We start from the raw sequence: 25,250 nt of genomic DNA on the forward strand, positions 1-25,250 counted from the left end.
GCTTCTGAAGTCAGAGCAACAGATGTGCAGAGAGAGAAGGAATAAATAATTGGCAGAGACACCTTGGACCGTTGTGCCAATTATGATGCAGCCTGGGAGCAAGGAGAGGTGGGGGAAAGGAGCAGGTAAGCAGGGAGCTGACCTGGAGTTTGGGGCAGGAATGGCAGAGTTCACGGGGGAGACATGGCATCACCAGGCAAGAGAAGAAAAGATAAAGGAGGCGTGGAGAAAGTCTTTCTGGCTGCGGCTGCCTCTGCCTCAGAGAAGCTGTGTCTCTAAAGAAAGCAAACTTTCGAGAAGACAAACCCCCTGACGGTCAAGGCCGGCTTCATGGGCAGGTCAGTGATCTGTGCAGTCGCTCAGAAGGGGTCCTGCACTTGGTTTAATGCTCTGCTGTCACTGTCTTAAAATCCCAGTTTTAACAAGGGTCCCCACGCTTCCATTTTGCACCGGGCCATACATATCATGCAGCCAATGTGGCTGACGGTGCTCTCCACTCACCTGCTACCACATTTATAAAGAAAGTCTCCAGGTGGGACGTTTTGTGGGGAAGGCTGAGATGATGACATTGGAAGAGCCCTTGGACTCTCCTGGGGAAGGAGATGCTGTGTTTATCTGTGCTCTGAACAGCACAGTGGTGACTCTGGGAACATTTAACACACAGCCCTGCAGCAAAGGGACTCGTTGTCCTCTTTTTTTTTTTTTTTAGTCGTTGGCCTCTTTAAAAGAGAAAAGGACAAGAACAACACAAACAATGTCTCTGGTGGAAAAATACAGCATTCCATCTTTCCATAGTTTATCTCTGCCCTCCAAAAACAAATGCATCAAGGAATGGTCCCAGCAACCAAGGTTGTCATTTTGATTGGTGCCAAAAATTGGGACCCAGCCACAGTCTTATGATTGATTCTAAGGCCCAGAACGGAAAACATTAATATTGATTTATCTGTTCATTCTCTTTATTCACTGTTCATCCATTTACCCAGACTAGGCGTAGCAACTAGACACTAGAAAATTAAATTTAAAACAACTCCTCTATCCTAGGTAGACTCATTCTCCTTCTCCTGCTCCTAGGGCTGTGGTTCCAGCAAGCTAAAGCATCCATTATTTTATTTTTTAAATATCATGCAATTCGCTGAGGGGGGAAGGGGAGAGCTCACAGAAATAATGTCGGAATGATGTAAACCAAAAACTGCCAGATTGACAGAATATGTTCCTTTATGACTGTTTTGGTGCCATTGTGGAGCATCTCTGAAAATCAGAAAAAGGGGCAATAGCAGCTTATTAAGCAGGCATTCACATATAGCATCAGAATAATAAGCACCCTTTCGTCCTCACACAGCACAGACACTGCAGCCCAGACACTCCACAGCACAAAAACGTGAGCAGAACCTCTGCCAGCGACCTATACTAAGATACAGAACACTAGAGTGCTTACATTTCTATTGGGCATATTTAATATGGAGCCAATCAACTAATAACCAAATACATCTTGATCATCTACTTCGTACAAGCACTGTAATCGTATTATTGAAAAAGGAAAATTACAGCTTGTTCTCAAAGTGTTGAATTGAATTTTGTAGAATTGTTCTGGTTTTACAGCTTCCATGATGGACAAGCCATAGCATGGTCTTCAGCAAACACTGTCTTGCTTAGCTCAGTGCCCCAGCTACCCAGGTCCAAAGCTCCAAATATGAGATCCTTCATCACATCACATCTCTAAACCCTTCCATAAAATAACGCTATGTCCTCCTCTCTCTCCCTCCCTCCCTCTCTCTCTCTCTCTCTCTCTCTCTCTCTCTCTGTCTCTGTCTCTCTCTCTGTCTCTCTCTCTCTCTCTCTCTCACACACACACACACACACACACACAATTGAGAAGTAGAAAAGTGAAAAAAAAAAAAAAAAGCCAGACACTGAAAAGAGACTTAAGTAACTGGCAGATTATCAAGACAACTGAGTACTAAACAGTCATCTCTAATGGAAAGGATGCAGAATTATGTGCCTACAGCAGAACATGAAAGCACATGGACACAGACTCCACCAACATGAGCTGGAAAAGCTAACCCTGTCCAAAGGCGGACACGGGAAGCTCTTGCAATGAACTGCAAATATCTCCTTGCTCTCCTTCACTCTGCATGAGATTCGTAGTTACCTCTGAATGAATCCATCAGGATGGAAATAGCCATTTATCTGAACAGAAGGACATGCATATCATTCTGGAAAAAAGTGCTTTGGTTTGAGGCCACTTAGGCCTACCTAGTATACACTAATGTAGTTCCCCCACTAGACTAGCCTCATGTCCTGGGAATCCATTTTGGGGTTTGGACAAAGCCCAACTAATAGCAAAGTTTCCTTTTTCCTGCTTTGCTGCTGTGCTGAGAATCTCACACAAGGTCAGATTCTTCCATTACTCCTGAAATAAGAGCCAAGAAACACAATCACATCATTTTAAGATTTTTTTAAAAAACTGAGAATTAATTTATTTGCTTGTAAGAATTAGTTCTCTGTGGGTTAAAATGACAAACTAAGCAAAATCCAGCTTTAGTTGGCAATTAACTAATGGGACTTAAAAAGGTGCCCTTCCTCCAGCAGGTGTTTTTGGCATATTGAATTAACAACAGGAGATAAAGTTTGTGTTTTTCTGACCCAATTTTCAGGGCATACCCTTGTTTTGAGATAAGACAATAGATATACTCAAAAAGACTTTCCTTCAGTCAGATCTATACCTATGTTTTTAAAATAAGAGGTTATATTAAAGGAAATTTATTTCCCATTGCCATTCCTTTATAATAAATACATTAAGCACTTTGAAAGTCATTACTTGTTTCTCTTCAAAAGAGAATTGAAAAAAAAAAAAAAAGAGAATTGAATTTAAGAAGGAAGCTTATCTAAGTTCCTTGAGATTTGGAAGGTAATTCCCTAGATAGGCCTGTATTCATTTCAAGTGAAAATTTTACTTAAACAGAGGAAGCCACATGATTGAAAATGAAGGTTCTTTAAAATGTTTTCAATTTTACTTTGAAAAAAAAAAGATGATCTCAGAAAAATGTGGCTTCTCCTGAGATTATTTCCAAAAGCAACCCTCTTCCCAATACTGCCTTACATAATTGCAGCTCTGAGATCAACTCTGTTTGCAGGACAACAGAGTAATCTTCTCCCAAGATTACAAAGGACATTGGAGAGTGTTCCATTTTTCTTACCTTAAAAGCTGTGAAACTATAGTTATCCAGATCATATACAGTGTTACTTTTTAAAATAATGCACATTTAAGTTAGAGAGCAAACCTAGCATCATTTGGGGTCCATTGTAAGTCATTGATATTTATTAGTATCTTTTTCCTTCCCTTTTTTTACAGTAATACCTATTTTTTAGCATACTTGAAAAAGAAGGTGTACATGACAACCTCCAGGACTGCCCGGGGAAGAGCATCTTCCCTTTGGTACCTGAAGACAGACCTGTTTCTAGTTAGTTTACGCAACTCAGATGGTAAACCAACTTCGGTAAATCACAAAGCAATCCTTTCAGAGTCTTGCCAGAAACTGGAAACGTGAAATGGAATCAGGGGTCAAATTTTTGGCCTACCAGAGCCATCAGGATCCATTTTGTGTTATAAATTATTTTTAACAAAACATCAAGGAAGGAATACTCTTCATCCTACAGAAAATATTTCAAGGAGGAAAGAAAGGAAAGCCACCAACTAATTTTACTAAGTTAGTAACAAATTTAATAACAAAACTAGAGAAGTACACAGACAGACAATTATAGACCAATCTTAATTATTAACAGATGGAAGAGTCCTAAAATATTAACAAATCAAGCCCAGTAGTATATTTTTTAAACTACATCATAATCTTTTGCGGTTCAGTCCGAGGTGCAAAGAAAATTCAACATCAGGATCTATTAAAGTATAATTCATGTTAATGAAGTAAAGAGGGAAAACCTCAGTAGGTGCTGACAAGTCATTTGTTAAAATTAAACACTCATGTGTAGCTTTTAAAATGCTTTCAGTAAGCTATGAGTAGGAGGGAATTTTCCTAATATGATAAAAAAATACTATGCATCAAAAACCTACAGCAAACATAACACATAATGATGAAAATTTAGAAACATCACCATTAAAGTTAGAAATAAAGACAGCTGCTCTCCCTGCATGAACATTGTTGTAGAAGTGCTAGACAACAGTAAGAAAAGGGGGAGAAAAGCAAGAAGTTTGCAAAGAAATACATTAAATTGCTACTATTTGCAATTATTATTTTCCACTTATAAATGCAAGATAATCTACAGACCAACTATTTGAAGCAACAAAAGAGTTTTTGCTAGTTACAAAATCAACATACTAAAGTCAGTAACATTCCTGTACACTAGCAATAACTATTTTAAAATGCATTAGTGTATGTATGCACATGTAATTCACAGTAGCAGCAAAACTGTTTTTAAAAACTAGAAATAAATCTAACAAAAAGTTTTAAGAGAGAATTCTAAAATATTATGAAAGGACATAAAAGAAGTTTTGGGAAAATAAGATATACCTTGTTCATGGATGGGAAACTGGATGAAGATATAATTTTTTTTCCAATAAGATCAATGTGATTCTAATCTCAGTTGACAAAGTGGAATTTAGCAGATTGATTCTGCAGCTCATATGAAAGAGTGCAGTTCCAAGAAGAGTCAACATAATTCTGAAAAAGAACAAGGGATAGTAGCTTTGGTACATATTAAGATGTCATAAACTTTATAGTAATTAAAACAGTATGGTATTAGTGAAAAGATGAAGAGATTAATGAAACAGAATAGAAAGGCTGGAAATATGGCATATGATAGAGATTGGCTTACATGGTAGAAGAGAAAGGATAAAGTATTGAGTTAATAAAGTTGGAAAATTCGGCTTTCTACCTAGAAAATAAACAATAAGCTTATACTACATATAAAAATACATTCCAGGGTTTCCCTGGTGGCGCAGTGGTTGAGAGTCCGCCTGCCGATGCAGGGGTCGCGGGTTCGTGCCGCGGTCCGGGAAGATCCCACATGCCGTGGAGCCTGTGCGTCCGGAGCCTGTGCTCCGCAACGGGAGAGGCCACAACAGTGAGAGGCCCGCGTACCGCAAAAAAAAAAAAAAAAATACATTCCAAATGAATTAAAGGTGTAAGTGTGAAAATCAAAACTTTAAATTATGGGAAAAAATAAAGCAAAATTCGCTTTCATTTAAAGACAGAAATTCAAAAGCACGTGTTAGTCTTCACTTTCTCTTTAAGTCCCAATAAAATAACAATCAATGGATTTCTAAGACGTTAAAATCACAGAAACAAAAGGAATGGAAAAACAAACAGCAGCAGCAAAATTTGCAATCTGACAGGCAGATGGATGAGCAGTAACCTAGTTGGCAGACCCCAGAAAGCCAGATTCTAAATTGGCAGTGAAAAAATCAAGAAGCAACCTGAGGCGCTTCCCCGGTGGTCCAGTGGCAAAGAACCCGTCTTCCAATGCAGGGGACACGGGTTCGATCCCTGGTCAGGGAACTAAGATTCCACATGCCACGGAGCAACTAAACCCGCGCGCCACAACTACTGAGTCCACGTGCCGCAAACTAGAGAGCCCATGCGCTCTGGAGCCCTTGCGCCACAACTAGAGAGAGAAAACCAGCATGCCACAACTAGAGAGAAGTCTGCGCACCGCAAGGAAGAGCCCGCGCCACAACAAAAGATTCCCGTGTGCCGTAACTAAGACCTGACGCAGCCAAAAAAAAAACAAACCTGATATACAGAACAGAATCACCAAAAGATTTATCAATTGGCTTTACCAGTACCACTGGACATGAGGGTAAAGGTGAGCTATAAACAAGAAAATTGGTTAAAATATATTTAATAAGCGTTTAGACCCCCAAATCCCCATCCTCATTTTGTCCACTAGGGAAGCTACCCCTCCCTGACCCCGTAGTTTATTCTCTGTAGAGGGTAAAATAGAAGGTCTATGGGTTGGGGGACACCAGCCTAGTTGAGGGCAAGGGTACCTTAGGAAAATAGGAAGATTAGAGTAAAAGTTTTAATTCTGGTTGACACTCCCATCTTTTTCTCTCCATTTGGTTCCCAAAGTTCTGACAGGCAGGCTTATGTATATTCCAATCAAGGGCATAAAAAGCCTTTTCTGAGGGAAAATCCCAAGAAAAAGATCTAAAGAAAATTACATGGGGAGTTTCTAAACTAAATGGCACAGTCAGATCTACCTACATGAAGCCTCCAGTTAGCTTCATGTCCCAAATAGGTTTAGTTAGCTTCATGTCCCAATTGGGTTTAGTGCCCCGCTCAAATACAACAGGACAACCAAGGATCCCCAGGCATTTGAAGAAATCCTCTGCTTGAAAGATAGGAGCTGTCAAGGCAACTTGAAGGAACAGACTCCATGTGAGATGAACGAAAACTTTAAAAATATTAGTAGTATCATTACAGACATAAGAGAAGATATTATATTTCCATGAACTAATAACAAGAGACCATTTTAAAAAGAAAGAAAGGAAGATTTTTTTAAGACACTTAGAAGTTAAAAAGATAGCAAAAATGAAAAACTGCATTTTGGGGTTAAAAGATAAAGTTGAAAGACTATCCCTTAAAGAAGGACAAAAAACTAAAGAGATGGAAAACTTTTAAAAGAGGAACAATAAAAGTTTAGGATGAAATTATTAGAGAAATAATTCAAGAAATTTCCCAGAACTGAAGAGCGTGTGTTTTCAGACTGAATGGGTCCAGTTACTGCCCAGAACATGGGGGGCAATTAATCCCCATCAGGACGTGCCATCTTGAAATTTCAGAACACCAGAAGACCCTTTAAGCTTCCAAAGAGGAAAAACAATAGCCAGAGGTGTCAAACAAAGAACAATTACAAGAGTAACCTTCCAGCCCTAAATAATACTATTCTGATGGTAGAAGACAGTGGAGAAATGCCTCTAAAATTTTTCTGAAGGACAGTTATTTTCAACCTAAAATTACACATCCAACAGAAGTATTATAAGTGTGTGGGCAAAATAAGGCATTTTTAGACATTCAAGTTCTCAAAAAGTGTATCTCCTACACATTAGTTTTCAGGAGACTACTGTAACATGTCTTTGCCAAAACAAAGGAGTAAATCAAGAAAGAGGAAAATAGGGAATAGAGGAGAGAGGAAATCCAATACTGGAAATGCAAAAGGAAAAGTCTTAGGATAACAGATGCACTGCCAGTGTAAGAGGCAACAGTTCTTACTGGGGAAGGATAGAGGGTCCCAGGGGACATTTCTTCAAGAGGATGACTGACAGCATATCTGACGTGTTTGACCATATCAAGAGGAAAGTTTTATATATTTATTCAATTAAATACTATACAGAAATTTAATGAGTCAACACACACACACGCACATCTCTCAACATGGAAAGATTTGGAAGATAAAGTATTGAGTGAAAAAGCAATGAGAGTACTAACATTACAATACCATTAGAATTTTTTTAATTAATGGTACTAGCAATACTGCAGACTTTTCATGGGGAGTTGGGGCAACTAAGGTCATAAAGTTCCCTTTTCTGAGGAAAGAGGAACATGAATGGTACTGGGGAGGGGAAATCAAGGGGACTTCAATTTTATCTGTAAAGTTTCTTTTAAATCATTTTAGAAAACCTAAAGTAAAAATGACTAAGTGTAAATATTAGTTAATTCTGGGTGAGTACACAAGTATTAATCTTTCATTGATCTTTCTATTTTTCTGTATTTTTCTTTTCCAGGAAGGAAAGAAGGAAGGGAGAAAAAAAGAAAGACAAAGGCAGCAATCACAGGCTTTCCCAGGGCCCGGGCAGCAGAGCCAGGAAAGCAGGGGCCAGGACAAGGGGGGCCCACTCCAGCTATCCCCTCCTGAACTAAGGCTTCTCTCCATCTTGTTCAGTCCATTGCTCACAATAAAACACAACCATTTTGCAAGGTGCATGTTTCATTTTTCAAATAAAATCCCTTTTGAAATCTCAGTTTTTTGCTTTCTCAACACAGTCCACAGAATTTGTGCTTCAAAAGTCCAAAGTCTCAGAAAACTGAGACTCTGAAACGATGGTTTGGGAAAGGGCTTAGTAATTAAAATATTGTTAACCATTTGTATTATTGCTCAGTATAGCTATTACTTTAATAGAAAACATATAAGCAACAATTGACTCTCTCTCACTCACTCTCATTTACATCTGGCAAAGCACCGCCAAGCCTAAAGACCTCACCTGGTAGCAGCTACCCCAAAGGCAGGTGAGTGCCTAGAATGAAATCAACAGGACTTGGGGCTGCTCTGTCTATATCACCTAAGAAGTGATAGTAAACCTCATAATGATGGAGGGGCTTGGAAGTAAATGATGCTGAGAAGGCATATGTTCTGTTTAACACAGAGATTTGCCCTTGGCCATCAAAGGGCCTGCTAAATACTCAGCTTCAAGTGCACGGTCACAGCTTCTACAGAAAAGCCAAAAAGCTGAGCCTACAGATACCAATGCCTATGGTCTCAGATAGACTCGAAATAGTTCATCATCAGACTCTTTCATTTGATTTGGAACTGGAAGAATTGCAAAAAAGACAAAATGAAAGGTACTGGACAGTTATCCTTTCTCTATTCAAAAAAAATAACTCTGAAGTTTGGTGAGAATGTTGTGTGCTTGGGTTCAGGTCAGTGCTTATATTCTCTGACGCTTGATGGATTTCTGGCTTCAAATGTTTTATCAAGACAATCCACCTTGTAGCCATCTCCAAAGAAGACTGTGTGGCTCTATTAAGTCCACAATTTGCTTTTTAAAAGTGACTAAATACGCTTTTTCACAACAACGACAAGTCATCTCCCTCCTGGAGCCAACAGAGTTTGTCACCCAGCTTCCCCGGCTTTTCAAAGCCAGCCATCAAAAAGCAAAGGAAATGTCATGACTTTGGAGCGGTCAGAAAGCTCTTAAGTCGCAGTGCAGGCTATTTCTCCTTTTGTGGCACAGAAAAGAGTGGACAGACAATGAATAAATAATCCCATTGTACTTACAAATGCGTAACAATCCTTCAAAATGAGGTGAGGAACAAAGATAGGAGATAGCAAAGCAGCCCCGGTCTTAACAGAAAAGCTTGCAATTCCAGGGCCTAAACTGCTTTTGCAAACAAACACACACGCAGCGACCCTGAGAAAATAAAAATTAAAAATGGCATCCGATTCAGAATGGCAAGAGGCTCAGCCTAAATGGCTTTCTGCGTAATTCACTTTGGACACCTTCAGCCTCTGTGGCTAAAAGGCCGCTGGTCTGGGCCAAGGTTAACACCTTAAACCATTCAAAATAACTGACTTTGAAATAATCATCAGGGTCACCAGTTGTTGCTAAAAGCACCTCTTCATCATTTTTACTTCGCCACGGCCCTTCCTTTCCCTTTAAAAAAGCTCGTGGTTTTATGTTCTAGCGTTTGTCCAAGGCTTCCGTTTTTCATCTCCGGCGCCTGCAGCCGCCCCTTCCCCACCTTGAACTGCAGAATCCAGGGGCAAACAGCAAACGTGTGATCCCTGGAAGGCCCAGCAGAGAAGGTCTGATGCTGGACAAAGCAACGGGGGCCCAAGACACGAATTTGTAAAGCTCAAGCTAGAGATTCAAGGGTTCACAGAAACACAGAGAACTCCAGGAACTCAGAACTTCAAATGGCCTTAGAGAATTAACAACTAAAAACTTCTGGTTATATTTTTAAAGAAAGTGGGTGAGGGGATGCTGCTTGGCATATCAAAAAAAAAAAAAAGTCTCTTCATAAAGACAGAGAGTAGATTTTGCACATATAAAAAAGAGTTTTACTTTCTCTTTACAAGACGAGTGTTTTCTTACTCTGTAGGCAAAGGAAAAGTAGGATTTGAAAACTAGAATTGTTAGGTGTGGGACCATGATTGCAAGTATTCATCTCCATGACAGATGGGGACATTGGACGGCCTCATTACCTCCCTGCACAGCTTAGCGTTCTTCTTCTTTTTTTATTTATTTTTTTTATTTTTTAACATTCTTCTTAAACCATACCTGGGTACCAGATTTGATACCCACATTGATGTAAATGAGTATCTGCCCTAAGAAAACATAACACTACGTTTAACACTTTTCTTCAATAAAGGAAGTTCAAAAAATTGTATTTTGGACTGGATATGATATATTTTTCTTTCTTCCATTGATTTTTAGATCAATAAATAAGTCCAGGTGCTGTGTTGGGCATAATATAAAATAATACTTAATTTTCGGTGTCATATATTATTGTGAAGAAGACATGGTCTTTGCTTTCTCAGAGTTTACATCTCAGACTGCAGTAGGAGAGAGAGAGAGAGAGAATAAGAGGCCTCTCAAAATTAGATACACAAATGGCTATTTGTCCCAGTGAAACTCTCTCACTCAGTCCAGGGTTCCTCCTTGGACTATTTTTGGCCTCTTCTTTGTCCAGTTTCATGAAGTTTTCATCCTGAGCTGATGCCAGAGTCCTAATCACTTCAGGGAAAACAGAGAGCCTGAGCTTCATTAAGTCAGTAGGGAAGATCATAAATACATCCTATAGTTGTGTTTCCCAAACTGTGTGCTGGGGCACTCAGGGTGCTACAGTAAACACACATGGATATTTTAAATTTTAAAGGGAAACACAGGGACATATGTCAGACACTGTGAAAACTACTATTACTACGGTGTGTGTATATACAGAGAGAGAGAGAGAGAATTTTTTTTTCTATACCCATACAGTTGTGCGTTAACATTTTTCTTCTGAGCTACATTATCATTACAGTTATTATTACACAGTTATTTGAAGCAACATAAATATATTACACATTTTGATATATAATCATTAAACATACTGTATTTCTCTGAATATAATACGTTATTGATTATAAGACACATTCTTCTACTTACCTAGAGGGGGAAAATGTCCTGCCAATTAAACCATGATGCCAGACTTCCTTATCACATTAGTTTTTTTTAGATTTATTAGAAGATCTTTTTTAGACTTTAGACATAGATTGTAATTATACACCACGCTTGAGCGTTCATCAAAAGGCTAATATAAGTGAAATAAATTGGCTATGGTACTCCTACATCTTCACATTTTGAGTCCAGCTCTTCTGAATCACTTTTCAACTGAGACATTAACGACCACAGTTTTCTACCCAGTATCATCCTCTGTGCCATCGAGAACACTGGAGAAGCAACATTTCTTATGATGTTCCACTGTTGTCTCTGGGATTTCCTTCCAAGCTGTGGACACCATCCTGTAAGTCTTCATTCTGAAGCTTTCTTACTTGAAATTATCAGGCAATAAAACCACTTCATGACTGAGACCTAACTGAAGGAATTATAAGATGCCATTGACTATGAGACACACTTTGACTTCAGACACCATTAATGCTCTCACAGACACAATAATTATGTCTTTAATGCTATCCTGGTGAAAAGGGAGGCACAAGTCAGGGACAAGGGACACACATCAATTTTGATGAAAGTGAAGAGTCAGAAACCAACCAAGTAACGAGGGGATTTTCGACCACATCATCAGAGCCAGTCACTTCCTCAAGGCTGCACCTTTTGTTTGTTGCACCAGGGCGTTTATCTATCATGAGGCAAAGGACCACGGTCAGGAGGGAGGGATCAGAAGGGAGGTATGCCGATGTTTTCTAAAGTGAAAGCAGGAGTGGAGATGAGATAGGAGAATGTGCAGACCTCAGGCATGTTCCCAGGCAGACAAATAGGAAAGAAGACATGTGGAGTGTGGGCATCTAAACTATCCGCGTGCCCTCGTGCCACGTGGAAAGTCTCTGGACATCCTCAGGGCTACGCATTCACCAGGCTGAAGACTACAACACCAGACTAACTTGATGTTGCACATACAGGGCGGTGAAATACTGTAGAGGTCTGGCCCAGAATGGACAGACTGCCCCGCTGCTCCTACACACCTACAACTCCCTCGTGGATGCCGCCATGTCTTAAGAGAGGCCTCAATCCCCATAGATACCATGATCTGCCAAGCTGGACTGATGCCAGCTTCTTCCTCCATCCCATGGGCCAGGCAACCAAAACTGAGACAAGAGAAGAGCTCCTCCTGGTTCATTAGCAAGACAAATATTGATGTTTTTCCCCCATGTAGAGCCCCCTTGCTTCTGTCACAGGTTCTGTTCCAAAGACCCGTCACATAAACATCTAGCCAGAGAGCGTGCCTAGATGCTTATGAAAATGCATAATGTTTTAAAAGTGTTCTTCTGTGCTTTAATCCCCCTTTAAAATTAATGTTCCTAATTCCTGGGGCTGCTGCGATAGGATCTCAGCCATCTGCCCCTGCTAATTCCTACCACATCTTCTGATTAAACAAAGGGAGGCAGCTGAAGGCACACGGGTTTTCTTTCAGAGGGGTCCATATATTCTTTATAGATCTTAACTAGGAATATGATTTTCTTCTCAAATTGTTTTCTTTTTTAACTAAATGAACAAATTGTCTTCCTCATCTCTTCTTAATTAGAGAACGGGGAAAGAGTTCTATTATTTCCCATCCTCACAATTTCAGACTCTACTTCTCCCCAGCAACCCCCTGCCGCTATCAGAATGGTACTTCTGTGTTTGCACAATCCTCTGTCTACTTCCTCATCATTTTTCTGATACATTCTATACACACAGTGCTGACCCTGACCTTTCCACTTCTCTGAGAATTGAAACAATGGCACTGAAAACATGAAATAAATGAGAGCATCCTGTTGAATTCAGAAAGTGAATACTCTATTCCACGGGACACCTCTGATCTAACTACTTGAACAGATTCAATTTTTCACAAACCACAAGTTTACCAAAAGAAATGTAACTTCTTTTTCTATATCTCCACTCAATCTGAGCCCTCATTTCCATTTGACACAGCAGCAAATAATTTAGTCACATTACTGATCACTCAGACATTTTAAGTTTAGCTCAGTCAAATGGTGTTTGTCCCTCGTCCTCCACCCCACCCCCCCATTCTATATCCCCTATTCATTCAGGGTAGCAGCTGAGTTCCAGAGATAGCGCCAGAGTCCAGGATGTGGGAGCGGGCATGGAGGGGGCCTCTGGGTCATAGTCATCCTCACCCCATGAGCTCTTCTCCCTTTATCAGCCATTTATGTACTTCTAGGGACATGGGGACTTTCTGACGCTCTTCCAATGGAAAGCTATTCCCATGCCTTTGTGGCCTGGGGAATGTCAGCAAGGGTTCCACTTCCAAAGTCCCAGAGGATAACAGGTTACAATTCCTTACTATTCTTGGAAGCCTACAATACATTTAAAGAGGTTTCTGGGTACCCCCTGGACCCACCCCAAGACAGTTCACGGGGAAGAACCCCACTCCCATTTCTAATCTTCTTGCTTCTTCCCCAGCTCAATCTCCATAACGCTGGATCTTTCACTTAGGACACTAGTTCTCAATAGGAGTGGCACTGCCCCCACGGCAATTCTGAAAATTTGTGAGGGCAGCTCCCCCAAGACATCTTCTTTTCAAAATTTTCAAATCTCTGGAAGAGTTGCAAGGATAGAACAATAATTTTCCAGATGAGCAAGAAATTTAGCATTAATACTATTATCTATTATACAATCTGTTAGTCAAATGTCCCTTAAGTATCCCAATAATGTTCTTTATAGCTGGTTTTTAGTTCCATCCAGGATTCAATTAAGGATCATACATTGAATTTTTTTTTGTATTGAAGTATAGTTGATTTAGAATGTTGTGTTAATTTCTGCTGCACAGCAAATTAACTCAGTTATACATGTATATATTCTTTTTTGTATTCTTTGCCATTATGGTTTGTCACAGGATATTGAATAATATAGTTCCCTGTGCTATAGAGTAGAACCTTGTTGTTTATCCATCCTGTATATAATAGTTTGCCTCTGCTAATCCCAGAATTGAGTTGCCTTTAATCTCCTTTAATCTAAATAGTTGTGGCACTTAGAGGGCAGGAGGCAAGAATAATAGTCATCTCACAATGCATGGGATGGTCCCACCAATAAAGAATTGTTCTATGCCCCATGTGACTCTTGAATATTTCTCTAGACAACCATATCAGTTTAAAAAATTGTTTATATGATGGAAAGAAGCTTTTGGGGGTGGTAGATATGTTTATGGCATAAATTGTGGTGATGGTTTTAGGGGTATCTACTTATCTCCAAACTCATATGTTGTAGACATTAGCTATATTCAGCTTTTCATATGTCAATCATACCTCAATAATGTGTTTTTAAAGCAAATGATAATAATAATATATACATTTAAATTTTTTAATAAATAAAATGAAAAATAGTCTATAATTATCCGCACAGAGAGCCTAACTCCATTTTACAACTAAAGTAATTTTTGCACACTTTGAATATACATTGAATTTTCAGGAACAGCAACAATGCTGTAAATTAAGGGACAGCTGTACCCTGTTTTGTCAGAAGTTTTTTCAAGGGTTTATTTCAAAAAGTATGTCACTAATGACAATGCCATTTACAGTCATTGTCCACACATGACACCCCAATATCAGTCTGTGTTCAAAGCTGTCGCTTTCACAGTGATTCAAGTTCAAGCATAGACCTACTTCATTATATCCTCTAGTGCAGGGGTCCCCAACCCCCAGGCCCGCGGACCACGACCAGTCCACAGCCTGCAGCAGAAGGTGAGTGGTGGGCGAGCAAAAGAAGCATCATCTGCCACTCCCCATTGCTCCCCATGGCTCAAATCACTGCCTGAACCATCCCCGCAAACCTCCCAACCCCCCAACCCAGGTCCGTGGAAAAACTGTCTTCCATGAAACCGGTCCCTGGTGCCAAAAATGTTGGGAACCACTGCTCTAGTGTAGTAGTGTCCCAAGTACTTTAACATTGAAATATATGTTTTATTTTAAGTTTCTTTCATTTTATTTCTCCTTTATATTCAGAGAAAGAATTATATTGGGGGGGTTGTTGGTTTTTGTTTTTATGTAGGTTGGTTGTATGTATTTTTTTTTTTAGTAGATCTTTATTGGAGTATAATTGCTTCACAATACTGTGTTAGTTTCTGTTGTACAACAAAGTGAATCAGCCATATGCATACATATATCCCCATATCCCCTCCCTCTTGAGCCTCCCTCCCACCCTCTCTAGGTCATCGCAAAGCACCGAGCTGATCTCCCTGTGTTATGCTGCTGCTTCCCACTAGCTATCTATTTTACATTCGGTAGTATAATATGTCGATGCTACTCTCACTGGGACCCAGCTTCGCCCTCCCCAGGTACTCAAGTCCATTCTCTATGTCTGCATCTTTATTTCTGTCCTGCCACTAGGCTCATCAGTACCATTTTTCTTTCAGATTCCATATATATGCATTAGCATACGGTATTTGTTTTTCTCTGACTTACTTCACTCTGTATGACAGACTCTAAGTCCATCTACCTCACTACAAATAACTCAATTTCGTTTCTTTTTGTGGCTGAGTAATATTCCATTGCATATATGTGCCACATCTTCTGTAGCTTCTTTAATTTCAGGATAATAAGGGGGACTTTGCAAGGTAGCAGTTATAAAGAGGGGTTTCAAACAAGTTGTTAGAAATGTATAAGTTAACCAGGGAAATGTGAACACAGTGATGAGGGAATTATCATTAATAATCTTTAGATGTAATATCGTATTGGGGTTATGTTTTCTAACAAGAGTCTTTTATTTTAAAAGATTGCATGCAGATAAAATGCTATGATTTGCTTTGAAATAATCAGGGTAGTGGAGTGAGTCAGGTAGAGATGAAACAAGACGCTCCATGGATCAATAATTGTTGAGGTTGAGTGATGGGTACATCAGGCTTATTTTAGTATTCTCTCAACTGCTGTAAATGTTTGAAATTTTTGGTAATAGAAAGGTTGAGTAAAGGAAAAGGGAACCTACTGGGTCCAATGAGGTTGAACACCACTGGTTTATACTGAATTGTATATTCAGTTTTCTTTAGGGCTTAGCCTTTTGAAGTTTAAAAAAAAAAAGAATTAACTCTTTTGTCTATGTTCTTTTGTATCTTCCTTCAACGAAAGTGGAAAACTGTGCAGGAAGGGGGAGAAAGGTTACTTGGAGAAGGGTGGGGACAGTGGGGATAGGGGAGACTGGGAAGAGTTTTGGGGGTGGGGAAGGAAACCTTGAAATTTATCCATTGTCCCACTATACCACCTCTCAGCATCTTAAACGCCCTCTCCTGTTGACTGCAGCAACCTCACTGAGTATGAAGTATTTCAGACCAGCAGCTCTGTGGACAGGTGCAGAGGATTGGCCTCTGCCCCACTCCCAGCCAGAACTCCTTCTGGCCCCCAGATTTCTCTTCCTCTCCACTTGTTTCTAATTCTGATTCTCAAAGACGGAACCTACTCTGGGTGCGGGATTCATTAAGGAGCATGTCCTAGGTTCTAGGCTGCAAGCTGGAAGGGACAGGGAACAAGCCAGATGACACCTGCGAACCCCAGGCTGGTAGAGGCCATGTGTGTGCTAAGAAGCTGCTCATGATGGTACACAAAGAAGAAACACTGTCTCCTCAGGTTCTGAGGCTCCGTAAAATTGTGAATATGATGCAAAATTTTTGTACAGAACAACCCTTGCAAGGAGCTCCTCCAGGTGCCCCACTTCCTCCAGAGCCAAAACTGAATTCAATTTAATTCAGTGACTATTTACCGAATACCTACCCTGTAGGTAAGGCACTTTCTGGCACTGCCTTTTGGAAATATTCTTCCCAAGACCCACCTGTTTTAATTTCCTCCTAGCTCTCATTGCTCTGATCCTTCTCCTTTGTGTTATTTGTGTTTCAACATCTCCTATCCCAGTCAGATCAACATTTAGAGCTGTCTCCAGCCTAACAGAGCTGCCTGCCTTCCAGACAATGTTTGGTTCATTTCAAAGTAACATATTATAAAATAGATAGCTAGTGGGAAGCAGCTGCATAGCACAGGGAGATCAGCTCGGTGCTTTGTGACCACTTAGAAGGGTGGGATAGGGAGGGTGGGAGGGAGACGCAAGAGGGAGGGGATATGGGGACATATGTATATGTATAGCTGATTCACTTTGTTATAAAGCAGAAACTAACACACCATTGTAAAGCAATTATACTGCCACAAAGATGTTAAAAAAGTAAAATAAAATCAGTCAAAAAAAACAAAAAACAAAGTAACATTATAAAAACACTTTCGTTAAAACCAGATTTGAGAAACAAACAAACAAAAAAACCAGAGCAATGTACACAGCAGGGAGGAGAGGGTACGTCCCTCACACCCTCTCTGCCCCCTTCTTTGCCCAGAGACTCATCCTCCCGAGGGCTCCGCAATGGCTCCAGAATCTCCATGCCTGGAGGGAAATGTCCTAGCGGACGTCATGATACTGGGGCTTCTTCAGTTGCCCCTCTCAGGGATATTTGCATTTTGGAAGAGACCGACAGCACCTTGATCCCTCCGGCTTCTCCAGCTTATAACCCTCTCCTGGCCTCACTTTCTTCCTTCCCCAGGACAGAGTTCAGGGACGGTTATAAGAACCATCTCCTCCTTTGTTTCCTGCCCTTCCATCTCACCTGCCCAGCAAAACCCAGCCCCTAATCAGCCCCACTGTTTGCCTAAAGCCTGACCCGCTCCAAGTCAAGGTCTCCCCGTCCTGGTCTGCCCTCCTTCCCCTGCTGCATCAGCAGCTCCCCTCAGCCGCTCCTCTCAGCCAAAAGCCTCACCTTCCTAGTGGAGAAGATGGAGCGAACCAGAAGCCAACGGGCTCAAAGCCTGGCCTCCCCACCGGCACAGCCAGCCAGACATGAGGTTCCCTTCCTCCTGCACAAGGCCAGCCCCCTCCCAAACCTGGGTCTGAAGCCCTCGCCTCCAGGACCCTTCCCTGGATTCATCCTTCCCATCACCAACTTGCACTGAAGGTTCCAGGCCCTCCGTGCCCTTCCCCGAGCTCCTCTCGTGTCCTCTCTCCTCAGCCTGACCTCCCATTGGCTTTCACTTCTTTGCTTCCATTTACACTTAAACCTGCCTTCTGCCCCATCACCTCGCAGAACTGCTTGCACAAAGCATGCCGTGGCCTCGACTGCCTCATCCCACAGGCGCCGTCCAGGCCTGATGGATAACAGAGCAGAACTTTTTCCACGCTTCCTGTTGCCCTTCCTGCAGGGCCCCCTCACATCTCCTTACCTGGCCACCTCTGACGCGTCCTCCCACACTCGACTAACATTGCATTCTGGAAGCTTTCCCTGAACCGCAGGATCGCCTGTGTGCCCCTCCTCTGGCCCTCACAGGACTGGCACTCACCCCCATCTTGACACTTATTATATGTTAAACGTATTTCCTGGAGGGCAAGGACCAGGTCTCCTTCACCTGCCTTCCTCCAGGGCCCAGCCCAGGGTCTGGCACAAGGGGAGCCAGGCATCTGCTGCGCTGAGCCGAATGTCTGAAGGTGACATACTCCCAAATGCCCTGGCTTGTTCTGGACACTTAATGGTGACACAGTCTCAAGTGTCTCAAAGCTGGATATTCATGCTTTGGAACAGGCACATGTGAGGGGTCACCACAGGCTTCAGGAACCACCTCAACTCTGCACTCAGGTGACGTTCCAGACAGCTTGAGTCCCCACCTCCACATACATCTTCACCAAGGGTGTGCATGTGTGTTGAGGCAAGCTCGCTTAGACCTCATTTGAGAGAGCAGCAAAGACCTATCAATTCCCTCTGCTTGTACCTGAACAGTGCGATTGAGAGTTGACAATCGCATGTTCTATTTCCTCTGCCACCGTCAGGGGTCAAGGGGAGTGGGTAGAACCCATTCATGGACGGAAGAGCCTTCTCCTCTTCCTCTCTGAACGCTCTTAGCACCTTGCTTATTAGCCTCTTGCTCAGAAGAGGCATTCAGTAAATAAAATGAAATTTTAAACCAAAACTATGAACATTCACACCTCATTTTTTTTCTAGCAGCTGGAATTTTCAGGGAATAAAATCATACATATCTTCTAATTAGTGATTAATGAGAGACAGTTCATGATTCTTTCCTGCATTAAAATTGTACTTTAAAATGCAAAATTAGTCAACTCTCTCACTTGGGGAGCAGAGGGGCTTTCTGGAATCCGATCAAGTCCGCCTTCCTCAGTACATTTCCCTGCTAGCAATGCTCTTAGGAATCAAATGTGGTTTATTTCATTTTAAGTCGCTTCTTTTTTCAATTCAGGAAAATGAATGTTGGAGCCAGATAAGAAACTATAGTCTGCTTTCAAGAAGGTTACAAGAAAACTGCATCTTGCATTACTAATCCTTTATCTTCATGTTAACAAAAAGATTACTGACACATTTTTGAATGAAAGAAAATAAAATAGCAAATGCATCTCAGGAAATGTGTAACTTTCATGCGACACACAAATCAGTTGTTAAATATTTTTTAAATGAGGGAAAATGCATAATAAAATTTTCTTTTAGAAGTAAAGAAACCAACTTTTGAGGATAGGAGAAAAAAAGGAAAGAAAACTAGTATTGGGAATCGTCCTTTCACAGAATGCAGAATATGAATTGAATGATTGGACCTATAACTTCTTAATAGTTAACATGTTTCCTAAAAATGATGTCATTGGCCCAAGTAAGTGTTGTTTTGCGGGGGGAAACATTTCAAAGGCTGTCTCTGTGCTTCTCTCCTGCAAAGCCAGACTCCATTTCCCAGAGTCCCTGAAGAAGATTCTGGAAGACTGAAGCCAGCCAGACATATTTACCCAAGACCCTCAAAAATAATATACGAGGGCTTCCCTGGTGGCGCAGTGGTTGAGAGTCCGCCTGCCGATTCAGGGGACGCGGGTTCGTGCCCCGGTCCGGGAAGATCCCACATGCCGCGGAGCGGCTGGGCCCGTGAGCCATGGCCACTGAGCCTGCGCGTCCGGAGCCTGTGCTCCACAACGGGAGAGGCCGCAGCAGTGGGAGGCCCGCGTACCGCAAAAAAAATTTAAAAAATAAAATAAAAAATAATATACGAGACAGAGAGGCAACTCAAACCAATCAGCAGTGCTGACCGAACTCACCGCACAGCATGGGGTCAGGAGAGGACCACCGTTCTTGGCAGCACGGAGACCTGTCCGCACTCTCAGCCACAGACTGGGAGCCTTCAGCAAGTTTCCTAACCTCTCTGTGCTCCTCATTTGGGTGGGGGAGTGGGGTGGGGCAGCAGGGAAGCCATGCTGCACGGCAAGAGGGATCTTAGTTCCCCGACCAGGGATGGAACCCATGCCCCCTGCGTCGGAAGCACAGAGTCTTAACCACTGGACCACCAGGGAAGTCCCATCCTCCTCCTTTATAAAATGGAGATAACAATATACCTACCTCAGAGAATTAAATGGTATTTGATAGATTAAATAAATAAATAAATATTGAAGAAACATAACTGCACATGACAAAAGATCATTGCTATTTTTGAGCAAGGAAAAGAGAGCCTGAGAGGCACAGGTTACAAGATGGAGGGAGGATGGAGGAGATGATGACACAAAACATGACACATGCCACTGAAAGAATTCAGAAGATCTGGAGGGACATCTGGTTGAGTGTTTTTGTTTTTCTTTGAAAGGGATAAAAGATGCTTAGTTCCAATTTAAATGTCAGTTTTTCAGCAATGGCATGATAATAACCTGGTAATAAGAAGAAACACTCATTGATATCAGAGTTGTTCTAAGTACTTTATACATCATCTCACTGGATCCCCTAACAGCTCTAGGAGCTAGGTATTAATATTATCCCCAACCAGGATCTTCCCTGGCTGTCCAGTAGCTAAGACTCCATGTTTCCACTGCAGGGGGCGTGGGTTTGATCCCTGATCGGGGAACTAAGATCCCACATGCCGCAGGGCAAAACAAACAAATATTATCCCCAACCAGAGGGTAGTAAGAATTCCTAAGTTTTGATTCTTATTAGAGATGGGAGAACTTACTTAGGTCTCAACCCCATGCAATATACCCATCCTTTTCCAGAAAACTCTGCATGGAAATATCAACTGTTTGTGCTGTTCTGAGGGATAGAAGGGGGAGGGTTGGTGGGGGGGAGGGGGGCAGTGGAAGTAACTACTCAAGGTCCTCCAGAGAAACAGAACCATCAGGATAACTCAAGCAGGTATGAAGAAAGCAAAAAAAGGGGTGGGGGGTGACTAATCCTTCCTTCCTCTGCCCTTTTGTTCTATTTAGGCCCTCCACGGATTAGATGATGCCCACCCACATTGGGGAGGGCCATCTGCTTTACTGAATCTACTGATTCAAACACTAATCCAAAAATACCCTCACATACACACCCAGAAGTAATGTTTAATCTGGGCACCTTTTGCCCCAGTCAAATTGACACACCAAATTAACCATCACAGCAGGTGACTGGCAGAGCAGGATTGGACATATCTAGGTCTCTAGTCATGCTATCAACATATAGCACAAAATCTGAGCCATACCACAAATACGACCAGAGCCTCACTAGGTTTACATTATAGAACGGGATATATATATTATTAGTCCTCTTGCTAGGTTACCAAAGCACAAGCCCATGTTCTTAAAGTCATGGCACTTGTCACAAGCTCCCCAGGAGCAGCAATGCTTATCTCCCTCACTACCTGCGTAAACGCTGAAGCTTTACCCAAAATACTTTTTCAACTCCGGAGAAAATGCTTAGGAAATGAGCAACTAATCATCCTAATACTTCAGATGATGTTATCGTCTTCAATTATTTCCTTACAAAGACATTCCCAAGGAAACCCCTGAGTGTTCATCATTTGAACTTACATATTGGAGAAAGGTTAAGAGGCCCTTTAATTCTAATTAAATAATTAGTAAACTCCAAGTAGAAAACAACAGTGGAAGAAAATGTATTATGTGTGAGGGAGACACTTAATGAAAGGAGTCCTCTGGAGAAAAAAAATAATAAAACAGGGCAAAGACTTGGGAAACTGAGAAGTTCTGCTTAATAAATCACCTTATTTATTGGTCTTGCCAACCTCTTCCTCCGGAGACAATCCTTCCCTCGTTTAAGTGGACCTGGGGGTGGGGGGAGGGTCTGTCAATCACAAGACACTCCTTCCTCGTCCCCAATCACGTAAGCATGGACTTGAAATCCAGTCTGATCACTCAGACTTTCCACCCATCCCCCAACCCACAACAATGATTGGGCATGCAACACAGATCAGACAATTAGATTCTTGACCAGGACTTTTCTGGTAGAGTCAGTAAGAAAGAATGTTTCTTGCCTTGGTGGTCGTAGTGATAGGAGGAAGTCAGATTGGGGCCCCCAGCACCCATCTCCCTTGCCTGAAAAGAGTAATGGGAAAAACATGTCTATGAAAGAAAAGAAGAAAGCCCAGAGATAAACTTACGCACCTATGGTCACCTAATCTATGACAAAGGAGATCAGAATATACAAGGAGAAAAGACAGCCTCTTCAATAAGTGGTGCTGGGAAAACTGGACAGCCACATGTAAAAGAATGAAATTAGAACACTCCCTAACACCATACATAAAAATAAACTCAAAACGGGTTAAAGACCTAAATGTAAGGCCAGACACTATAAAACTCTTAGAGGAAGACATAGGCAGAACACTCTTTGACATAAATCACAGCAAGATCTTTTTTGACCCACCTCCTAGAGTAATGAGAATAAAAACAGAAATAAACAAATGGGACCTAATTAAACTTAAAAGCTTTTGCAGAGCAAAGGAAACCATAAACAAGACCAAAAGACAGCCCTCAGAATGGGAGAAAATATTTGCAAATGAAGCAACTGACAAAGGATTAATCTCCAAAATATACAAGCAGCTCATGCAGCTCAATAACAAAAAAACAAACAACCCAATCCAAAAATGGGCAGAAGACCTAAATAGACATTTCTTCAAAGAAGATACACAGACTGCCAACAAACACATGAAAGGGTAATCACTAATCATTAGAGAAATGCAAATCAAAACTACAATGAGGTATCACCTCACACTGGTCAGAATGGCCATCATCAAAAAACCTACAAACAATAAATGCTGGAGAGGGTGTGGAGAAAAGGGAACCCTCCTGCACTGTTGGTGGGAAAGTAAATTGATACAGCCACTATGGAGAACAGTATGGAGGTTCCTTAAAAAACTACAAATAGAACTACCATATGACCCAGCAATCCCACTACTGGGCATATACCCTGAGAAAACAATAATTCAAAAAGACACATGCACCCCAATGTTCACTGCAACACTATTTACAATAGCCAGGACATGGAAGCAACCTAAATGTTCATCAACAGAGGAATGGATAAAAAAGATGAGGTACATATGTACAATGGAATATTACTCAGCCATAAAAAGGAACTAAATTGGGTCATTTGTAGAGACATGGATGGACCTAGAGTCTGTCATACAGAGTGAAGTAAGTCAGAAAGAGAAAAACAAATATTGCATATTAATGCATATATGTGGAATCTGAAAAAATTGGTATAGACGATCTTATTTACAAAGCAGAAATAGAGACACAGACGTAGAGAACAAATGAATGGATACCAAGGGGGAAGGTAGGGCTAGGATGAATTAGGAGATTGGGATTGACAAATATACCCTATTGATACTATGTATAAAATAGATAACTAATGAGAACATACTGTACAGCACAGGGAACAATACTTAGTGCTCTGTGGTGACCTAAATGAGAAGGAAATCCAAAAAAGAAAGGACATATGTACACATATAGCTGATTCACTTTGCTATACAGTATATTTGTAAAGCAAATATACTCCAGTAAAAAAATTTTTAATAAAAAAATAAAGAAAAGAATGAGGTCAAGAGAAAAAAGAAGCAAAGCTAAGAAATTGCATCAGAGAAAGTTCTGTTGACAGCTATTGGTCACCTGGATCCAACTGAGCCTGGCTAGATCTATCTCTAGACTTCCCAGTTAAATGGACCAATAACTTCCCCAGTCCCTTAAGCCAATTTGATTACAGTTTCCCTTGCTTATAACTGAAAGACTGCTAACTAATCAAGGATCTTTCTGCTACCATGCAAAGATGAACTTATCAGGACAAGAAAGAACCTACACCCAGGAATTTTCTGAATGTAATGTCCTATTGAAATAGCAATAAACCACCTTTTACAGATCTCCAGTGCTATCCATCTAAGTATCTTTTTTTAAGAGATATAACTGATAGGTAACATTGTATTAGTTTTAGGCATACAACATACTGATTTGATATATATATACTTTGTGATCACCACAGTAAGTTAATATTCATCACCACCATAGTTAGAATTTTTTTTCTTGTGGTGAGAACTTTCAAGATCTACTCTCTTACCAACTTTCAAATAAACATACAGTATTGTTAACTATAGTTGCCATGCAGTACATTACATCACCAGGACTTATTTATTTTATAACTGGAAATTTGTACCTTTACCCCAGACTTGCTATTTCTTGTCCTTTGATAATAGTCATGCCTCACAATTGTAAGGTGATAACTCACGCGTTATGGTTTTGACTTGCATTTCCCTGATCATGAGTGATGTTGAGTACCTTTTCATGTACCTATTGGCCATCTGTATGTCTTACATGGAAAACGTCTATTCAGTTCCTCTGCCCATATTTTAATCAGATTCCACCAAAATATCTTATAGTCATATATTACTCCTCACTAATGGGCTCAAGTGTGAGGTTTATGGCTGCTTAAATTTAGAGAAAAAATGAAAAAAAAGATTCTATAGGATCCCAAATATCCTTCTAGAGGGAAATTGCAAGAGCCAGGTGTTCTAGAATGTCTCCTTCACAACCTGTCAGAGACTTTCACTCAACGTCCAATCCTGCTTTCCCAAGTGAATGAGTTAAAGAAGAAAAGGAGCTGGCCCTAACTGGCACCTGTACTGTGCCAGACACTGCTGGGTGTTTGACACGTGTCATCTAATCTCATAGCAAGCCTGTAAACATAATAATGACCCCCATTTTACAAATGAAGAAACCAAGACTCAGAAAGGTTTAGTAACCTTGAAAGATTTAGTAAGCTTGAAAGTGACCCTTATCACTCACACCTCTTTGTCCAGTACTAATCCAAAGCCCCATCCCATCACACGTGGCCCAAGAAATGCAGTTCTAACAGGTTCCCAGAAAGCAGGGAGCCAGTGATATTTATGAACAGCAGCAATGACTACCATACTTGGTATAGATACTTGTGCATGACGGGTCCATGTGAGGCAAAGACGTGAGGAGAAGATAGATATGGAGAGAAAACAGAGTCTAGAAATCAGACCAGCAAACATGCAAACATTGATTGCATGTTAAGCTT

The sequence above is a fragment of the Orcinus orca genome, chromosome 5 (genome assembly GCF_937001465.1).
Source record: "Orcinus orca chromosome 5, mOrcOrc1.1, whole genome shotgun sequence".
Lineage (NCBI taxonomy): Eukaryota > Metazoa > Chordata > Mammalia > Artiodactyla > Delphinidae > Orcinus > Orcinus orca.